Source organism: Oryx dammah, unplaced genomic scaffold, assembly GCF_014754425.2.
Source record: "Oryx dammah isolate SB20612 unplaced genomic scaffold, SCBI_Odam_1.1 HiC_scaffold_28, whole genome shotgun sequence".
In the NCBI taxonomy this organism is placed as follows: domain Eukaryota; kingdom Metazoa; phylum Chordata; class Mammalia; order Artiodactyla; family Bovidae; genus Oryx; species Oryx dammah.
The window spans coordinates 11913371-11933684 of record NW_024070212.1 but is presented as its reverse complement, the minus strand read 5'-3'; the positions used below and the strand labels follow the sequence as shown (position 1 = coordinate 11933684).

The window sequence follows — 20314 nt, the reverse complement described above, 5'->3', positions numbered from 1 at the left end:
GTGGAAGAGGCCGCCTGGCAGGGGGAGGGCACAGCCACAGATGTGAGGCTGGGGCTGCGGCTGGAGCCTCTGGAATGCAGCGCTGTTCAAGATATCCCGGCTCGGACAATCCCTGATTGTGCCCCCTGCTCCGGATGGAAGGAGCTGAGGAATCCGAAGGAGTGAGTGAGGTCCCTCCCGAGGATTATGATTTCCAGGAACAAAGGCAGTTTATATAAAGCGTGCTTTCCCCAGATCTCCCAACCTCTTGTGTCCAGTCCCCTCTTTCCTATCCCTACTCCCACCCTACTGAGCTGATTTCTAAATTAACTTTGTCCTTGGTTGAGGTTTTTTTTCCCCCCCCTCCTTCCTGAATTCTCCCAGGAACAGCCTGGGGCCCTGCTCGCTCCATTACCCAGCATTGTCAAGCCATGAGGTGCTTTTAACTGCTTCTTCCCATTCGATTCACTTAACTGGGAGGTTATTAAAAGGAAAGAAGCTGAGATGGGCAGATGGGGGCAGAGAGAGAGACAAGGGAGCGGGAGCAGGCAGACTGGTTAGGTGAAGCCCCAGAGAGAAGTTGGGGTTTTCTTCATTGTGATTCCCTGGTCATCCAGTGCACTCCTGGGTTTTAATCCCAGACCCTGAGCAATTGACCTCAAACCCTGTGTGCTGCTCTGAGCCTCAGCCCCTACCTCCTTGGAAACCTATCCGCTTGACCGTACTGTGGGGATGGTTTGAGGGGACTCCCAGAAGGCCCTGAAGCCCGCTCCATCTTTGTCCACCACCTCTCCCGTAATCCTGCTGCCAGCGCTGCCGGCTCTCCAGCCTCCGTCCCCAGTTGGCTACTGCCTGGATGATGTTTGATTCTACACTGATGTGCCTATCACCCTGCACACATCTGGGACTTCTTCCCTTACCAGGCTGTTGGTGAAGTGAGAATACAAATTCATTTTAATGTCAGTTTGAGCCAAATATAATTAGAAGGGAAAATATGACTTGGCAAAAAAAAAAAAAAAACTAATGCATTGCAAAGCAAGTTGAAATGACTTCTGGATTATCTGCACTGCTACTGCTCTCCATTTGTGCAGAAAATTGAGAGAGGAGCCCGTAGAGCCCATAAAGCCCATATCTAAGGGATTTGCTTTGTGCATGTTGCCTTTGGTTTCATACCAGGGTTGTGTCCTAAGCCTGGTCTCTTTCAACACACCCTTGGAATTGGATAACGCCTCAAGTGCCCTGGGACCTCCTGACCAGAGGGCCTATGGGAAAGGCAGAGAGGCTGCCACCCGCGTGAGCAGGACCAGGTCATTTCCCTAGAGCCTCAGTTTTCTCATCTATAAAATGGAGACAATAAGACCTACCTTAGAAGGTTGCTGTGAGGACTGAATGAAGGAACCGATGTTAAGGAACAGTATTCGGAACACAGTCGGTTTTCAGTAAATCATATTGCACCGTGCCTGCTTTTTTTTACAGCTCATAGTCCAAGGCAGATCAGTAGAATGAGTGAAGAACAAATAATGGTGCAAATACAGATAAGTCTATGTGAACCATGCCAGTGATGTTGGTAATCCCTGAATTTATGGTCTCTGGAGTGCCGTGCGGTGGGAGCTTTGAGATGGCAGCAAATAGAAAGCACCTTGCTTTAGAATTAGGTCTGATCCTATCTCTGAAAATTCAGTGGGCTCTAATCTTTGTGAGCCTTAGTTTCCTCATCTGTTAAATGGAGTGATAGCAACCATTTACCTCTACTTCCCTGGTGGCTCAGATGGTAAAGCGTCTGCCTGCAATGCGGGAGACCCGGCTTCGATTCCTGGGTCGGGAAGATCCCCTGGAGAAGGAAATGGCAATCCACTCCAGCACTCTTGCCTGGAAAATCCCATGGACGGAGGAGCCTGATAGGCTACAGTCCATGGGGTCGCAAAGAGTCAGACACGACTGAGCAACTTCACTTTCACTTTCAAGCCCTGGGAAAGCACTCCTTGGGCAATGCACAGTAAGCAGGACCAGAAGGGTTAGGTTTAAATCCCTATCTCTCCACAAGGTTTCAGCTCGGTGTGTTAGAACAGTGATTCTCAAACTTGAACATGCTTGTGAAGCCCCTGGGGAATCTGGTTAAAAAGTGCCGATTCTGATTCGGAAGATCTGGGGTCAGGCAGGGTTTCTGTGTTGGCACCAGGCTCCCAGGTGAAGCCAATGCTGCTGGTCCTTGGACCACACTCTGAAGTGTTAGAGGATGTGTTTCCTCTAGGGAAATAGAGCTTCAGCTTTCTAATGGGAAGCAAGAAAAAATAGAATTCATTTACCTGAATTCACTTTTCAGCCGGCTCGGTTGTGTAACGGAGCCTGGATGGGCCATTGATTCAGGACCATCGATATGTTTGTTTTAGAGAAGCAGGCTGTGCGACAGGAGAAGGGGCAGTGTGTGCCAGCCTGCCCATCTTCGGCCCCAAGCCTAACCTACCCAGCCTTATTCCTACCACCTCCCATGCTCCCAGCTACCTCTATTTCACCCCTCCAGGTGTTCACCAGCTGCTGGCTGCAAAGTTGAAAAGCAACTAGCCGGTATGTTGGTGGAGACATGCCTCCGTGCCCGAGCCGGTCAGTCCTCAGTCAGCCTTCTCCCTTCTTTTTTAAAATGAGAAGAGTGACTCCTCGTAACCCAGCTCTCGTTTGGTGGGGTTTTGGGGCGGGGGAAACATTTTGACTGAGCTGCTAGCCAGGGCCTAGGCTTTGTTGGCTTTGGCTTGAAGGTTTGATCATGAGCAAAGTGAGATCTGGGAAAGAAGGTCGATTGTAGACCTACTTGGGGTCATGGTTTTCAGGGAGGAATGGAGGACCACCCCTGGGCAGGTCATTTTCTCACACTCATGTAGGCCTAATGATTGTTCATGCAACATGATGAGCTGACTCACTCCCTCCCTCCCTTCATGATCTGGGTGCAGAGCCTCAGGCTGTCGAGGCAGGTCCACGGGCCAGAGAAAAGCCCCTCTGCCCTCAGAGTTTTCTGATAAAATGGGAAAAGTTTGCTCCATATATCTAGGGAATCCTGTCCACTAGGGGAAAGAAGAACCCCCAGAAAACTGACTACACTTTCAGCCACCTCCAAGTGCAAACTACACACATCCATCCTGAGGAGTTTCAGAGTAAACAAAGAAGGAGGTAGGGTCAGTCAGACCAGGCTTCCTAGAACATAGATCGTAGGGTCAGGAGGGAAGGTGGAGGGATGATTCTGCAAGAATCTGAACACCTCTGGACTCTCAAGATCTCTCTCTTTAGGCAGGACCAGCTTGAATCAACCTGGATGCATCCATGTTTGTCCTTTTTCTGAAGAGAAGGGAATTTCATCTGCTCTCTCTGCCTGCTCATCTTCATATCAATTAATCCCTGGCAAGCAGAAAGTTCTTCTTTGTGTCTAACCCCAACCCTTCCTGCTCTTCCATGGAAAAAAAAAAGAAAAAAGCTGTCTTATTTGAGACTATACTGAGTAAGAGTCCAGTATTCTTTATGCCCGGAAAAATAACATTTCCCCTTTTTCTCTCAGCGCAAGCCTAGAGAGGCCAGAGGTGACACTGTCTTTGAGGCCTCAGTTGAGGTTGAGCAGCTTGTCTCTAGGGAGCAGGTCTACTTCCCAACAAACCGCCAAGGCTCTCTATCTTCCCAGTGTCCCCAGTCAGGGCCAGAGCAGTAGTGTTCCCAGGAACCCAGCTGAGCCACCTTCCTTGTCCAGTTTCCCCTTCTCGGTGGCTCAGAGCAGCTGGAGGCTGTCGGGCTCTGGTGTCCTTCACCGGGCGGTTGTCTCTGGTGGATGGCTTGAGCGCCCCTCCTACCCCCTCCTTGGGGGCCAGGCTGAGAGAAGCTCTGGCATCTGCGGCAGCACCGAGTACCTGGAGGAGAGTGGGGCCTGCCGGGGAGATGGCAGAGGTGAGCCTAGGCCACGGTCAGGACCTGATTTAGCTTCAGAGCAGGAATATCTTCCTTTCGGAATCACATATTGTGTGTGTGTGTGCGCATGCTAAGTTGCTTCAGTCATGTCCGACTCTATGATGCTATGGACTGTAACCATGAGGCTCCCCTGTCCATGGGATTCTCCAGGAAAGCACACTGGAATGGGTTGCCGTGCCCTCCTCCAGGGCATTTCCCGACTCAGGAATCGAACCCGTGTCTCCTGCATTGCAGGCGGATTCTTTACCACTGAGCTACCAGGGAAGCCACACAGGGATGTCCTCAACCGAGCCATCCATGCCTGGGTGGATAGGGTGGATCCCAAGTGACATCAGTGTGGGCAGAGGAAGAAAGAGATAGGGTGTCTGCCTTTGGAGATATACTAATCTGATGGAGTGTGGACTAGGATACCAGACTGTATTGCTGCTGCTGCTGCTAAGTCGCTTCAGTCGTGTCCGACTCTTTGCGACCCCATGGCTGCAGCCCACCAGGCTCCTCCATCCATGGGACTTTCCAGGCAAGAGTACTGGAGTGGGCTGCCATTGCCTTCTCCGACCAGACTGTATTAGATCAATGCAAACTCTTAGCCCTAAGCTTGAACTTGAGGGTGGAGGCTTGGTTTCTGCTGTCAGATAGCTAGTTGAACTAGAGGAGACAGGTTGCCATCTTCCTTAGGGTCTAAACACACACAGATCATCTAAATTAGGGGGGCATTTTGAACCCTGTTGTACATTTGCACAGAAGATGGCAAGAGATACTGGAGCTGTGGGATCAGTTAGGGAAGGTTTCCAGGAGGGGACAAGAAAGGAAAATAGACCCCAGTGGGAAGGACTGGTAGGGCAGGAGCCAGTGGGAAAGAAGAGACTGTTCTTATAGGAGGGTTGGGTGGGAGAAGAGTGGGAGCCAGGTGGGGGAGGGCTATCCAGCTAGGGCCCTGTGGGCTGCTGGCTCCGGGAGCTATGAGCTGTGGTGTCGCCTTGTCAAGCCGTGGCCCCTGCAGCATTCGCACTGGCCGCGTGACATACTCCCACATGCCAAGGCGGGGAGAGGAATGGTGTTACAGCAGCTCCTGGTCCCTTGAGGACAGGGGAGAATGTGAGTCCTCGAAGAGGAGGAGCTGACATGTCTGTGGGGAGACAGGCGCCTGGCCCTCTGGTCCTTCTGGAGGAGACAGTGGGGGTGTTCCGAGTTGGCTCTGCTGTGGAGCCTGCCTGGGGGGCAGCCTGTCTTTGTCAGGGGTTGCTACCCTGTTTCAAGGGTAGCCACAGCCCGAGGGCCTGGAAGTGCTGCCTGGTGGCCTGGCACGGGACAGTCTGTCCACCAGCACAGACGTGCGCTCCACTGCGCCGGGCCTCTCCCTGCCCCCAGCTGGATGCTCCCTGGTCTCCTTCCTCCCACTGTCCTTCCCTGTCTGTCGGTCTGTCACTTGGCAGGAGTGAAATGTGCCCTGCTCCTGGAGCATTTGGTGCTTGATAATTTGTGGATTATAGCTAACTCTCGATAAAGATTCCCCTAATTGCTTGGCTCACCTCAGGTTCTATCATCAAAGCAAAGCCGTGAGGCCCCCCTCTCGCCCTCCTTTTCTTTTTATTATCTCTTAATTAATCACTCTGGCTTTCACACTTAGCAGATAATTACAGTCTCCTGGGCACGCAGCTCATTTTCATAACCTCCTGCTCCAAGCCCTCAGCAGAGGGGGGAGGGGAGGAAGCGGGAGAGAAGGGGAGAGTGGGAAGAGAGATGCTGGAGGGAGGTGGGGGCAGCTGGCTGCGGGTGCTGAGACCAAGGGAGGGGAAGAAAGGGGCGTCAAGCAGCAGCACTGAGCGGGTGCGTGCGTTGCTGAGCGGAGCACCGGCCCAGAACCCCTGGTCAGCCCAGCAGGCTGCTGGAGGCTCTGCTGCTGGTGGTCAGGGAGTATGGTCATGCTCCCTGGGGGAGGCTCCACCTGGTCCATCAGAGCTGCTGCAGCCAGAGCTGCACGTCGCTGGCCCCCTTGGCCGCCCTGGTTGCTGCGGGGTGGGGGGGGGGGGGGGGGGGGGGTGGGATACAGCAGGGGATGTGGGTAGGCTGGTGACCAGAACACTCGATGAGGAGCAAGAGATGGTCCCAGTGAAGTTCATCGACCCTATGCGGGGAAGTGAAGTCTGCAGCGGTGAGAAAGGATGACAGGGAAAGAAAGGGCAGGGCCACCACCCAGTTAGGACCCACGACTTGGCCTGGGAACATTTTCTGGGGAGAGCGGGACACACATTCTGGGGCTGAAGCCCAGGGGCACGTGCGCTAAGTCGCTTCAGTCGTGTCCAGCTCTTTGCAGCCCTATGGGCTGTAGCCCGTGAGGCTCCTCTGTCCATGGGATTCTCCAGGCGAGAGTACTGGAGTGGGTCGCTATGACCTCCCCCAGGGGATCTTCCCGACCCAGGGATCGAACCTGCCTCCCTTAAGTCTCCCGGGCTGGCAGGTGGGTTCTTTACCAATAGTGCCACCTGGGAAGCCCACTCAGGGATAACCACTCCATAATGGTGATTGGATGAAGAAACGGAAGGCCTAGCACTTAGACTCACACCTTGCAGGTGCTATGCTAGGAGTTGACAATATGCTCCATCTCAGAGATGAGAACTGTGACCCAGGAACAAGAGGTAAGGGAGGGAGACAGCACTGTTCCTGCTGGGCCCTCAGCCCCGGCATAACCACAAACCTTGAGGCTTTCTCTGGGCTTCCAACCTGAAGATAAACAGCAAGGAGGATGTCCGGATGATGCATTTGAGAAGACTGAGAGACAGTAGCGTTTACTCAGAGGGTTAGATGCAGAGCGGGACTGGAACCCAAAGCTCCGGCAACTCACCACTGTTCCCCGCTGCTGTTCATCTTGTCTCTGAGGGCAGGGCTGCTGGTCTGCAGGGCGTGGTGGAGAATGGGGGACGTCCAGTCTTTCGCTCTCCGTATGGAATTTTCTTTCTTCACCCTAGCACAATGCTTAGTCTTGAGAAAGAAAAGAATTGGATCCTATCAACCTTTTTGCCATTAACTAGCCGTGAGACCTTGGAATTGTCATATAATCTGAGTCTCAGTTTCTCCATTGGTCAATGGGAACCTTGGAAAGACTGCAGATGGTATATGTAAACAGAGTTCCTGGCATATGACAGGTGCTTAACAAATGGGAGCTGTGACTGCTATTGCTATTCCTATTGTTATTACCACATGGAAGCACCTAGCCCATGACCTTAGAAACCTCATCAAACAAGTTAATTTTTTAAAAAGCTGATGAAGGAGAGAGAGTGCTTTGTTCACCTTCCTCAGTTAGGGAGGGCACAAAATGTCTACACTGTGCCACTTCTGGGATGTGCTGTTGAGCCGTGACAACCCAGGTCACTCTGTCCTAGTGCAATTTTTCTTTTCACAAAGAAGTTGTCTGTTTCGGCCAGGGCTCCTTCCAGCTCAGAGCTTACTGGCATCCAGCTCCAGGTAGGGTTGACATCCTCCCTGTGCTGACCTCTACGCCTCAGACTGCCCACTGGACCTGCAGCAGAGCCCCTGTGCCAGAGGGTTAAATGTGTCCAGTCTCACTCAGATGGTTTGTAGCTTCTGTCTCGGCTCCTGGTTTCCCAGGCTCTACCGTAGGAAAGCCTACATTCAGGAGGCAATATGGAAGGGGCACTGGGTTGCGAGTCTAGCCGTAAATTTTAGCTCCATTTGTGGTTGTCGGGATGTGTGCCTTATGCGGTGACCTGAGCCTGTTTTCTTATCATAAAAAGAGAAGGGTAATAATCTCCAAGATTCTGGCTGCACCGTTTTCTGACTGTTTGCCATCTGGGGGGAGTTCACATAAAGGACTGCTTCTTCCTGAATGAGGCCCTGGATCTCTCTGATTTGGTTTTTGAGCCAAAACCAGAGGTATTGATTTCAGAGAGCCAACGTTGGGGTGCCCCTGGAGAAGCATTGTTTGTTTAGGAACCAGGGTGGAAGCAAACTTTTTATACATTTTTCAGATCTGGTCTGGACTCTAGGTAAGGACAGCAGAAGTACCTTTCTCCCTGCAAACACACACACACACACAAACACAGAGTCTGCTGTCCTGGGAATGGAGATGATCCAGCCTGCTCTGGGAAGGTTGGGGATCCTAGATCAAGGATGTGGGTACTCGTGTATGCCTGTTGATAAGAGTTTGTTCCTTAAGAAACGTGCTCTGATCTCACCCTCAACTTTAGCTTTGGTCTGTGAAAATGTTTCGCAGAGTCTTGTGGGAACATAAACATTTGGCGGATTTCTTTCCCTGAAAGCTATTTCTTCTTTCTTTTTCTGGGAACTTTCGCCAGCAAGATCAAGGCCCCTCCACCCTCCCCTCCTCCCTCCCTTCTGCCTGAGACACCCTACCCCCTCTCTCCTCCTCCCCGCAATGAAAACAAAGTCATCTGGTGGGTACTGGGGATCATCGCAGAGCAAACTCAGCCAGAAGAAAAGAGTGAGGCAAACAGATAGCTCTCCCAAGAGAAGAAATTATAAGAAGGGAGGGGAGAGAGAGAAAATAAGCAAATGGCATCAGTGGTGAAAAGTGAATTCCAGGCATTTAAAATTCTTTTGGTTTTAATCATCTCAGAGGCCGACCAGAACTGAGCTGTGGGGGGAAGGGAAAAAATGAAAACCAGGGCCCTCTCCTAGGAGCGAGAGCCCAGGAATTTCAGTCTGTAAAGACCTAAGGCCTGTGCTATGTAAGCTTCTCCATCCTCACCCTCCACCTCCCGCATCTGATTCTCAAAAGGGTTACCTCCTCCAAGGGCCTTTTCTGACTAACCTTCCCTTTATCTCATTTCACAGGCTTAGTTTATACTCAGTTTTAAAGCACTGACCTTTCAGTTTTCTACCAGATTGCAAGTTCCCCAAGGCCCTGGATTCTGTTTTGTTCAAAACAAAACAAAAATAACAAACAACAAACCCCAGCCTCTTTCATAAGTCATGCCCGGGCCTTCTCAGTGAGGGTCAGGGCCCCCAGAGAAGCTTCTGGGCCTGTTTTCCTCATTTGTAAAATGGATTTGAAGAGAGGAGCTGAGCCTGAAAGAATCTCCAGGAGGAATTGGGAAGCTGGGAGGGAGCCTGGCAGGTCCTGGCGTCTCCTGTGTGCTGTGTTCTGTGTTGGGTGCTTCGGTCTCAAGGCCTGTCCTTCTTGCCCCCCTCCCTCAGGGCTGGGGTTGGTTGTTAGGAAAAGCAGCAAGTGAAGCCCCTGGACACCGGGGTTGGGGGTTTGGGGGGCGGGTCACAGATTCTAAGTTCTTCTCGTTCCCGGCCAGAGGGACAGAGTTGTTTAAAGGGTCTGGATATCTTGACAGCCTAGTCAGCTGATAGGTGGCGAGGCACGGAGAGGAGCCCACCCAAGGTTTCAGAAAAGTGTTAGTTGCTCAGTAGTGTTTGACTCTTTGCGACCCCATGGATCGTAGCCCGCCAGGCTTCCCTGGCCAGGGGATTTTCCGAGCAAGAATACTGGAGTGGGTACCCATTCCCTTCTCCAGGGAGTCTTCCTGACCCAAGGATTGAACCCAGGTCTGCTGCACTGCAGGCAGATTCTTCACCCTCTGAGCCACCAGGGCCTCCTCCTCTCCTAGCCTGCCCGGGGCCCCACCCCCCCCACCCCGTGTGCTCAGCATCTTGCTTCTTTCTGAGCGCCCTCCCTCTCCTCCCCCTCCTCCGCTATCTCCTTCACCATCTGGAGGCAGCTCTTTCCTTTCTCCTGACCACTAGGTGTTTCTCCCACTTTTCCATGTCCTCTTTCCCTTTCTGACTTTGTTTCTTATAATGTACCTCCCACTGTCTTCCCCCAACAGGACTATAGACATTGAGAGCTCGAGGGTATATTTGAGCTGATCTTAGATTGGGTGACCTGGATTTTCATCCTGACTCTTCTTGGGCAAGTGATATGCTATTTTGGAGCCTTGGTTTTTTCATCTATAAAACAAGGAGTCACTAGCTTCCCGGGTGGTACTAGTGGTAAAGAACCAGCCTGCCGATGCAGGGAGACATAAGAGACACGGGTTCAGTCCCTGGGTCAGGAAGATCCCCTGGAGGAGGGCATGGCAACCCACTCCAGTATTCTTGCCTGGAGAATCCCTATGGACAGAGGAGCCTGGCAGGTTACAGCCCATAGTGTTGCAAAGAGTTGGACACGACTGAAGTGACTTGGCACTCACAGATGATGCCCTGGAAGTACTCTTGAGCTTCTGAGCAAAAGGGCAGGATCTGGAGTTCAGACTGCTTGGGTTCAGATCCAGAACCTGCTGCCATCATGACCCTGTGCAAGTCCCTTTACTTTGGTATAGAAGAATAGCAGCATCTGCTTCGTAGAGTGGTGATAAAGATTGAATTAAATAATCTGTGTAGAATGCTTCGAAGAGGTATCTGAGATGCTTTAAGTGGTATGTGATAGCTCTTACTGCTGAATTGAATCCTAATATTTTGTGGTGTGGAGTGATGAGAAGAGCCCTTGGATTTGTAGTCTGAAGACCTGGGTTCAGATTCCAGCTTCCTTCCTGATTTTCTGTGTGACCTTGTGCAATTTCATTTCAAGTTGTGAAGATAAGTTAATGAAAAGTTTCTGGGGACAAAGGGACCTTCTCTCTTGATCTTGCACCTGCTCCACCCTCTGTGCCTAGAAAGATCCTCAGGAAATGTGTGTGACCTAAATCATTGAGTATAAGATACTAATCTATGAACGAGGACATTGAGGCTCTGAATGGGAAAATGAATTGATTGAGATAGATACAGCTAATGTTTGGTGTGTTTGCATGTGTGGGTGTGTTTGTGTGTGTGTGCATGCAGGGAGAGGGGGTGCTGTTGTGTACTGTAGGATGTCTAGCAGCATCCCTGGCTTCTACTCACTAGAGCCAGTAGCAACACACTCTGCATTCACTGGTGTGACAATAAAAGATGTCTCTTTACATTTGCAAGTGCCCCCGGGATAAAATCACCCCGAGAAAAAGTGAAAGTGAAAGCTGCTCAGTCGTGTCTGACTCTTTGTGACCCCATGAACTGTAGCCTGCCAGGCTCATCTGTTCATGAAATTCTCCAGGCCAGAAGACTGGAATGGGTAGCCATTCCCTTCTCCAGGGGTTCTTCCCAACCCGGGGATCGAACCCATGTCTCGACCCAGAATTGCAGGTCCCTGAATTGCAGGCAGATTCTTTAGCATCTCAGCCGCTGGGGAAACCCAAGAATACTGGAGTGGGTAGCCTATCCCTTCTCCAAGGGATCTTCCTAACTCAGAAATTGAACCGGGGTCTCCTGCATTACAGGTAGATTCTTTGCCAGCTGAGCTACCAGGGATGCCCTGGAAATCAAGTCTTCTGATCCCCAATCCATAGCTTTCTCTAAAATGCCAGATTGTTGTTTATTTCTCCCTTTACCCAAGTATTTAACCTTGACCCGTATCATACAATTAAGAGAGAATGGTTTATGTTGTTGAGGAGTAAGTAGAATATTTCAATCTCTAGACCATTTTAGGAATGATTAAGTCTCCACTTAAACCATGACTTACCAACAGAGGGGCCAGGGAATGACCGGGTAGCTGGCAAAGACAGCCACTTGGACAGTCCGTTCATGAGGAGTGAGTGGAGGCCCTGACTTCCTTTAGAAACATGTGTTGAGGATTTCTGGGAGGTCTACCCCACCTCTGCCTTGAGCAGATAAAAGCAGACCCCTGTGGTGCCAGACCATAGGACTAGCTCTTTTGGGTCTCAGGCACCTGATTCACCTCCCACTTCCCTCAAATACCCCCCTCCTCACCCTGGCCCCTACCCCCACCAGCTATAGCTGCTGAGACTTCTCTGATGTCCTTGGGCACCTTAAAGTACAGAAAAATCAAAGATTTAATCCAGCCCTTGAAAGTTGCCAATGAAAACCAAGACTCAGGAGTATAAGTGACTCACTGCCCCAGAGCAGATACTAGAAGTTCCGCCTTCATCCTGCCCTGCTCCCCATGCAACACACACACACACACACACACACACACACAGGCCACCCAGCAGTTTGGAAAACTACTGCTTTATCTCCACAGACCTCCCTGTCTCCTCCCCCACCATTCCCAATTGCACAGATTAAAAAGTCCTTTCTTGGTGCCTGGGGGGTGGGAGGGGGTGGGGGATAGATAAGGAATCTATTGCTCATTAATTGCTAGAAGAGTTGAGGCCCATAGAGGAAGGTGGTGGTCCCCAGAGAATCTTGGGTAACAATGGTCCTGGGACTACCAACAGATACCTCCCTGCCACCCGCCACCACCGCCACCCCCACCAACTTCCCTTATCCTTCGACCTCTGCCCCTGTCTCTCCTAAAGGGCCTTGTCTTGCTGTCATGGCAACCAGGGGATTAGGGCCATCTAGGAAGCCCAATGACAGGGGAGAGGGCTTAGAGGAGAGGCAGGTGGAAGGAGGAAAAGAGAGAATGAGGTGATGATAAGGAAGTCGGGTCGGGGGAGAGCAGGGCAGAGAGGAAGGTGAAAGGAAGGGAGGGGATGAGAGAAACCTCACCCATCCTAAGAGAGAGAAGGAGGGAGGGGCAGGGAGGGAAGAGAGAGAGAGAAACCTCAACTTTTATTTAAAATCAGAGAGCAGTTGTACGCCTGGAGTCGTTGCCATGGCAATGGCAAAGAAAAGGAGATAGAGAGCTTGTGAAGCCGTGAAAACCCAATAGGGGTAAATGTTTAAAGCCAGGAACAAAAACCATTCAGAGATAATTAAGTAACAGGCTGCAGGTTCCAGACTCCTGCCCATTGTCAGGGGACTTGGCCTGAGATGCCAGCTTGCTCTGCCTCTCCTTCTCGCCCGCCTTTATCCTTGTCCTCACTCACCAAGAGGATTTCCAAGCAGCAGCTAGGGAGCCCCAACCCTCCTTCCAACCTTATTCCCTTTAACTGGGGACTGCCCCTCTCACTCCAGTGCCAGCTCCCTGGACCAAGGCTGGACAAGCTTTCTGTCCTCCACTATTAGGAAAAATACAGTCTTTGTAGGGAAAAAAACGCTTTGGTCAGATAGAAGAACTTGTGGATGCTAAATTGCTAGATGGACAGTTAAGTTGCGCACTTTCTTTCCTTGGAGGACTTCGAGGTTAAAGGGTGCAGATGTCACAGGCAGGCTGACCTCTGTGCTGACTGTCACCCTCTGGGTCTCTGAAATGCTGGGGCGCCTGGGCTCTTCCTTCAGAGGGGGAAGTCTGTGAGCTTTGCTGGGGCTGTTTAACTGTGTTTAATTCTACCTCTAATTCCTCTTTGAATGCTCCTTAGGATTTTTTTTCCCAGCAGGCTTAATCTCCCCAAGCTTCAAGATGGCCAAAAGCTAAGCTGATATTCTGAGGGTTAGGTATACTCGGCAGAAATAAAAAAGAAAGAAAATGCCAAAGTATTTTTTTGTATTTTAAATGAGTCTCACTCAGTCACCTCACTTCCACCCTAGACATCACAACAACTGGCTGGCCCCTTGCCCCATCTCCTCAGGGAAATAATCTTTTGAGTTCTGCCTCCCCCTACCTTCAGATGCCTCCCAAGAAATCCTGGATATCAGAGAAGGCTGTGATGTTCTTCCCTTCCTCTCATCTCGGGATGCAGTTCTGAACTGAAGGCCAAAATAGCTAAGTTGCAAGAGTCCTGTTTTATATCTATAGCCTTCCCCCACCCTGCCACCCACTGTTATCACCCACCTCCAGTCCATTCCTCCAGATACTCTCTATTTTATCCTTAGACTAAGCCAGCCGGTCAGAGAGTGGCAAACCGAGAATGAATGGTTTGGGCCCCTCGAAGAATTGCTTTTACTGAGCTGAGCCTTTGGCACTGTGCCATCAGCCCGCACTGAGGAATGTTCTAAGGGGCAGCCCTGTGCAATTCCTTATTTTATTTATGGTAGGGATGTTACCCAGGACATGGTTCTACACAACACAGTGAACCTTGTATGGGGATCCACAGAAGAAAGTTCCGAAGTGGTCCTTTTCTTAAGGTACCGGTTAGTGTTTATTTTATGGGTACTATAAATTGCATCACTAATTCTGAATTTTTTCCTCTGCACATGCTGCTTGGAAGCTCAAGGCTAATCTTGCAAGTCCTCTCTGATGAGGGACTGAGGATCTTGTGGCAAATATTTAGTATATAACTTTACCTGTCCCTCAGTTTATTTCTCCAGTGCTTACTCTCTTTCCCTGTTTGCCTAAGCATCACCATTTGCGCACAGTGTTTCATGTCATCTCTTCATTTACTGTTTTTTTAAAAGAAATATTTACTTATTATTTGGCTGTACCGGATCTTAGTTGCAGTGTGGGAACTCTTAGTTGCGGCATGTGGGATCTAGTTCCCTGACCAGGGATCGAACCTGGGCCCCCTGCATTGGAAATGCTGAGTCTTAGCCACTGGACCACCAGGGAAGTCCCAATTTATTGTTTACATAATCGACCCTGTGTGCGCTGCCTCGAGTCTTTTTTGTAATGAATAAATGAAATGAGTTAAAATATATAAAACGTATAGCATAGTGCCTGGCACACAATAAGCTAGCAGCTACTGAAATGTCAGCTACTATTTTAAGTAACAAATAATATAAGTTGTCTGTAATCTTCCTTTTAGAGGTGCTATAAAGATGGAGCAGAGGCTGTGGAGAGCTGAGTCCCCCAGATTAAAGTCCGTCTGTAAATACAGTTAACTCCCAATTGACCCAGTAGAGGGAGAGCCTTGACAGAGATAACACTCAGCCACTGTTTCTTTTTAATCTTTTTTTATTTTTTTAACTTTGGGATGCATCATGGTGGTGCTCATGATGATAATAATCAGATTTACTTTGCTTATTAGAGTTGACTTGGACGGCTATTTAAATGAGTTTTTAATTCCCTGCTCACACCAAGACTGACAACCGAGACATTCTGGGTGGCAAAAGGAATCAACCTGCCTGGGATTAAGATTTTTCCATGGATAATTCCCAGAGTGAGAAGCCTATATGCGAATAATGGAGAGCTGATAGGGTTTCGTTGGATGCGTGATGCCTAGCCAGAAGAGGGTGAGAACTAAGCCCAGGGAAGGTAGTAGGGTGAGACAAGGATAGGTTGACAAAATGTGACCTCTGCTTCCGAGCTTGGCACAACCTGATCTCTATCATGTGAGGCTGGCCCTTTGAGTTCTTCCCAGTCAACCTTTCATTGAGTCCTGGAGGAAGAAGAAACACAGACACAAGCAACAAAAAAACAATCACCCATAACCAACTTGTTCTGTTCAGCCCTGCATTTACTGAGCATTTACCAAATGCTAGGCTCTGTGAAGTATGCAAGGAGAGGAGAGTTCTCCTTATGGCCTCATGGTGGGCTTCTGGTTCTTTCTGTTGGAGAAACTGTCCAGCGAGTACACAGTCCTGAAATGAGCACCTCCAGTCACTCGTCATATTCCTCCTTTCCCCCTTCTGCGCGTGCATTGCTTAAGTCCCTTTGAAGCTCTTCTTTCTCATGTTCCTCTCCGGCCCTCCCTCCTTTTCTATTACCGTTCCAGGGTCCTTTTCTCTTCAAAGTTCTTTTCACACTTTTCAAGATCTTTCTCTTTTGTTTCTATTAAAATAATTATTTTAAGAAAGAAAATAGCTTTGTATTGTTTTTCTCCTCTACCTTCTCTTCTTTTTTTAAAAACAAAAACCAAAAAACAAAAACAAACTCTTTCCCAATTACTTTCAAGAGGAAAAAAAAAAACCCCAGCAGCCCTCCCAGTCTCTCAGTTCTTTTGCTCAAAAGACAAAAGATCCTTCAGAATTAGAGAGAAAGGGGGGAAAGAAAAAAAAAAAAAGGATTCCGGTTAAAAATCTTCATCAGGGTCAAAAACCTGACAGAAAAGCTTTGTTTGAAAGGACTGTGGGGCGGGGGGAGGGAATTGGCAACTAGCAACTCTCAACCTCAAAAGGCAAATATCTTGAGGGTTGCAGGGAATCTGGAGATAGTGAGCATACCCACTGCAGTATCGGAATAGCTTTGATTTCCTTTTTAACCAGAGAGTCTTCTCTTTCTGAGGCTACTAGAATATGCTGAGAAGAACTCAGCATATTGGGAAGGAAAGAGAAGATGGAAACTACCGTTTTAATGTCATCTGGTTGAGAATTGTCAAGAGTCAGAGTTGGGATGAGTGGAAAGAAAATCCAGGCCTTGAAATCTCAGGCCCTAAAGGGCTACACTGCTGTTCCTGAACTTAATACTTTCTGAGAGCGAGAACAGGGAGAGAGTAAGCAGGGTATAGGCACTGGGAGGGACCAGGGGAACTTACACCGTGAAACCCTAGGAGAGATCTGTGGGCAGGGGGGCGGCCACAGGGCAGGGTTGTCCTGCAGCTAGGATGGAGAGAGACGGCTGCCCACCTGGGAGTGAAACCTGAGAGGGTGTGTGCTATATGGAAAGAGATGGAGGTGGGGAAGCAAAGTTCCAACTGATCATAACTTCTCCAGGACTCACGGGCATTAAAGATTCAGAAATGTCCTTTGAATTGAGGATCAGTGAAAGCAGGGTGACATGGGGCATTACTAAAGGAGTGTCACGAATGAGAAGAGTAGAATGAGGAAGAAACCACAAAGCTGGACACCTAGACAAAAACGAAGTGCAGAAAGAGGACAGGATCCCATGTAAATGCTTACCTTCCCAGGAGGCCATGCTGATGCTGGTAGATGGGGCAGCTTGAGAACTATTTGTGGCCACTGTTTAAATCCCAGGCTGCTTTTGCCCTAGCACCTGGTATCTAGCCATTGATTGATGTGTGACAAGGGAATATAAACCCATTTTAATATTAGCCTGAACAAAACTTGATTAGGAAGAGAAATTTGCTTCAGCAGTTCTGGCTGCTGCAGCAAAGAAGTTACATAAGGTTTACATAAACGACTTGAGACCATCTTGCCTATTCTCATTCCCAGGTCTCTGACTTGAACAAAGAAGCAGAGGCCCAGAGCCTCCACCCTTGCCTTCTGAAAGTTCCAGAGACAGACATGCTGCCTGGGAGCAGAGCTAAGACCTTCAACCTATAAAAGGACATTGAACAAGGGCACAGAGCAAATAATTCAGTACATAATGACATACAGGCAAAGGGGAGAGGAGGGCCGGGAGGGGCAGATTGGAAGGGGAAGGAAAAATTGCTGAGGCAAAGTGTGGCTCCTGACTCCTCTCCTGTGATGGGGGAAAGCAAAAAAAAAAAAAGAAGGAGCAGAGTTACCCTGGGACAGTTGCCGAAGACCAGGATGGATTTAGGAAGGAATTAACTCTATATGTCCTGTGTTATTATGGCTACAATTTAAGGTGGGCCAAGGAAAGGAGGCGGAGCATTTTGGCAGGGACTCTTTAGGTGATTGGGAAGGACTGAGGGAGTCGGTGGCAATGGGGGTGATGTTCCTGTGGTACGGAGACGTCCCAGACTGAGCTCCACGTGGCCCCCTTAGAGCTAGCTCTTCAATCAGGGTACTTCATCTGGGTGGAGGAAGGCAGGAGTGGAAACTCCAGGCCTAATTGCTAGGTCTCTCTCAGCTCTTCCAGGGAGCACAGGGCAGGAAATTCCTCAAATTCCAGGCTTGTAGGATCATTGCTGAGCGTAACCGCAGAGCAAGGGAAAGAGGCAGAGAGGCAGAGAGGGCGTCCTCTCCATCTTTTTTCCTCCCCAGTTTTAAAGCAGCAGCAAATTAGAAGGGTTTAGCGGGGCTGATGGCTAAGAGAGAGGTCCCAAACATAACAGTCTCCTGTAAGCAAAGTTCCAGGTCTGGGAATCCCAAAGAAGCTAGACCTGGATTGAGTAAGTCTGGGGTTGAAAATAGATTGCTGTGGACTGGGAGAGGAATTTTTCCCAGGGTGATTTTTTTTTTTTTAAAGCTCTAAGGAGTAACTAGTGGAAAGGAACTTGCTTTAGTAGGGCATGAGCAAGAACTATCTGGTTGAAGTAAATGATTGTGGAGCAAGGAGAACATTGCAAGAGATCTTGGGGGTTTACAGAATTTCGTTTTGCTCAAAGGAGGAGATCAGTCAGGTCTCTCCCCCAGCCCTGGGTGGGGAGGGGAGAACGAGTGCTGTTCCTCACGCTGTTCCCTGCACTGCTCATACATCTCCTCAGCCCCCAGGCTTATTCAGACCAGTGAGCCCTCTTCCCACCCCAGGCCCTCTGAAATCTGGATTTGCCTCCAAGATGTACTTTTAGTGCCTCTCTCTTAAGTAGTCTTCTCTGCTCCCTCCAAAAATCTGTTCTTTCCTTTGAGCTTCTAAAGCAAATTGCTTGAATCTCTTGATTTGGCAGTTATATTCTGCCTTAATCATAGTGAGTTGTTTACCTCTGTCTGTCTCACCAGACTGGAGGAGAGAGTGTGTCTTATTCCTATTTGTAAGTTCCCTCTTTTCCCCAGCACCAAACAGAGTGCCTCCTGCACAAGTCCACACACACACACACACGCGCGCACACACACACACACACACACACACACACACAGCTGTTGAATGAATATTCTGGTCATTGGCAGGTCCCCATAATGAAATTTTAATTCAAAATCTGGTTCCTCTTCCAGCTAACCACTTCTGTTCCTCCCTATCACTTAATATGTGCTCAGAGAATGCAAACACTTTTTTAATATTATCTTCAGTAGAACATAATTAGGTGCCACTAAAAATTCATTATCATGCTTTCCAAAGCCAAAAAGAAATGACTTTTCATTATCCACACCACCTGTCTTCCTCAGTGGTACCAATAACTGAGATGTGAACGTTTATACCAGCACTGATGGTGGGACCCCAGCAGAGGGCAGTGGCGCTCATTGGGGTGGAGGAGGCAGGGGCATTGCCCTCGGCCTCTGTATGCCTTGCTTCTCAGTGGCTGTGCGTTCTGGGATCTGTCCAGGGCGCTTAGCGTTGGTGCTCTCGCCCTCAGCAGCAACCTAAAAATGGCCAAAGTGGCTGGCATCAAGGAAGTAGCTCCGCCAAAACCTCAAAAATTCAGTCCAAAGTGTTGTACCCTGGATTTCATTCTAGGGCTGTTACATTCTTTCTTGGGACAGAAATAGGGAGCCTTTTTGGTTCTTCAGATCCACACGTCTCATTTTGTTATCAGATCTCTTTCCTGGGTAGCAAATGCAGATTTTTCACTTCTCTTGAGTGTGGATTCTCCACCAAACAGTTCAGCTGGCTGCATGGTGTCAAAATGACCCCTTGGTTTGGATACTTTGGTCAGCTGGCGAAAGGATCGCAGTGCACAAGACGTTGTCTTGGTCTCCTTCCTGATTACTGAATGAGCTGTGTGACTTTGAACAAGTTACTTAACCTCCCTGGGTCTCAGTCTCCCCTAGTGAGGAAGTTGGGCTAGGTGAAAGCAGAGGCTCTTTTTAGCTGTTGCTTTCATGTCTATATATAAAGTTATTATGTTTTTAACTTTCTTCCCTTACCTGTGGGAAGACTGAGAGAGGGGTCTTTATGAAGGGAGTTTTCTTTAGTCCTTTCTGTGCTGTTGTCAGGCTTCAGGGGTAAATTATACCTCTACTCACCAGGTGATATATATATATAAGAAACTACAGATAAATATAACGTAACCTGAGGCGTTAAATACTGAAGGGACTGGACGTGATGCTGGCTGTGGTTATAGACGGTGTGGTTTGGCCAGCCTTCCTTAAAAAGGTAAGTCTGGAGCAGGGCACAGAAGGAAGAGATACGGCTTGGATTGCAAGGGGAGAAAGAAATCCAGTCCAGGTGTGTGGGCGGGGGTGTTGGGGGTGGGGCTTGGTGGGCGGCTATTAGAGCCTTGTGCACCTGGATTCTCATAGGCAGCTATTGTGGGTTCTTGAGAAGTGGGTCAAGATAATGAAGTTTGAGAGGCTGCAGTCAGATCTCTGGGCAAATGGAAGTGGGGAAAGTCAGAAGCAGGGAGGAGGCTGAAGGGGCCATTATCTCCAAATGAGATCAGTGGGATGCCAGCAGTGTGGAAAACTTTGTAAGTATCTGGAGGAAGGGAGTCTCAGAATTCTATCGGTTCAGTCATTTAGCTTGTGGTAAACACCTCCATGTGTTCTGGCATGTCAGTTCTGGAGGTGCCTAGTCCGTGGATGAGGATACTGAAGATCAGATAAGGGAGGGGGCTAGTCCAGTGCCATGAAGCTGATTCTGCTGAAACCAGGGCTGGAAATCTCAAATGCTGATTCCCATTCCAGTGCTCTTTCTATGACAGCTAAGTACCACCCAAATTCCTTGATCTCAGTTTCCCTATTAACTTTGAGATAGCTTCTGAGGAGTTCCTCTGAATTTAGACTATGTGACCTTAACACACCCGGGGAGCTCTGCAAATGATGGGCTGTCCCCAACAGTCAAAAGTCAGGACTTGCCCCAGATGCTTTGCCAGCTGCCAGAATCCCAGGCTCTGAGATTTAAACTCCCCACACAGCTTCCAGCACCGATTGC

At 49.3% G+C, this 20314-nt stretch overlaps 1 protein-coding gene and 1 non-coding gene across 3 annotated transcripts in view; one reads left to right on the top strand and one right to left on the bottom strand.

Annotated features, from left to right (window-relative positions):
* The window catches only part of KIRREL1 (kirre like nephrin family adhesion molecule 1), a 104332-nt gene that overhangs the window by 10375 nt on the left and 73643 nt on the right, over positions 1–20314 (top strand). The gene's annotated exons all lie outside the window — the stretch shown is intronic.
* Positions 14239–14311, bottom strand: TRNAG-UCC. The gene has a single exon. It is a non-coding gene; the product is annotated as a tRNA-Gly (tRNA).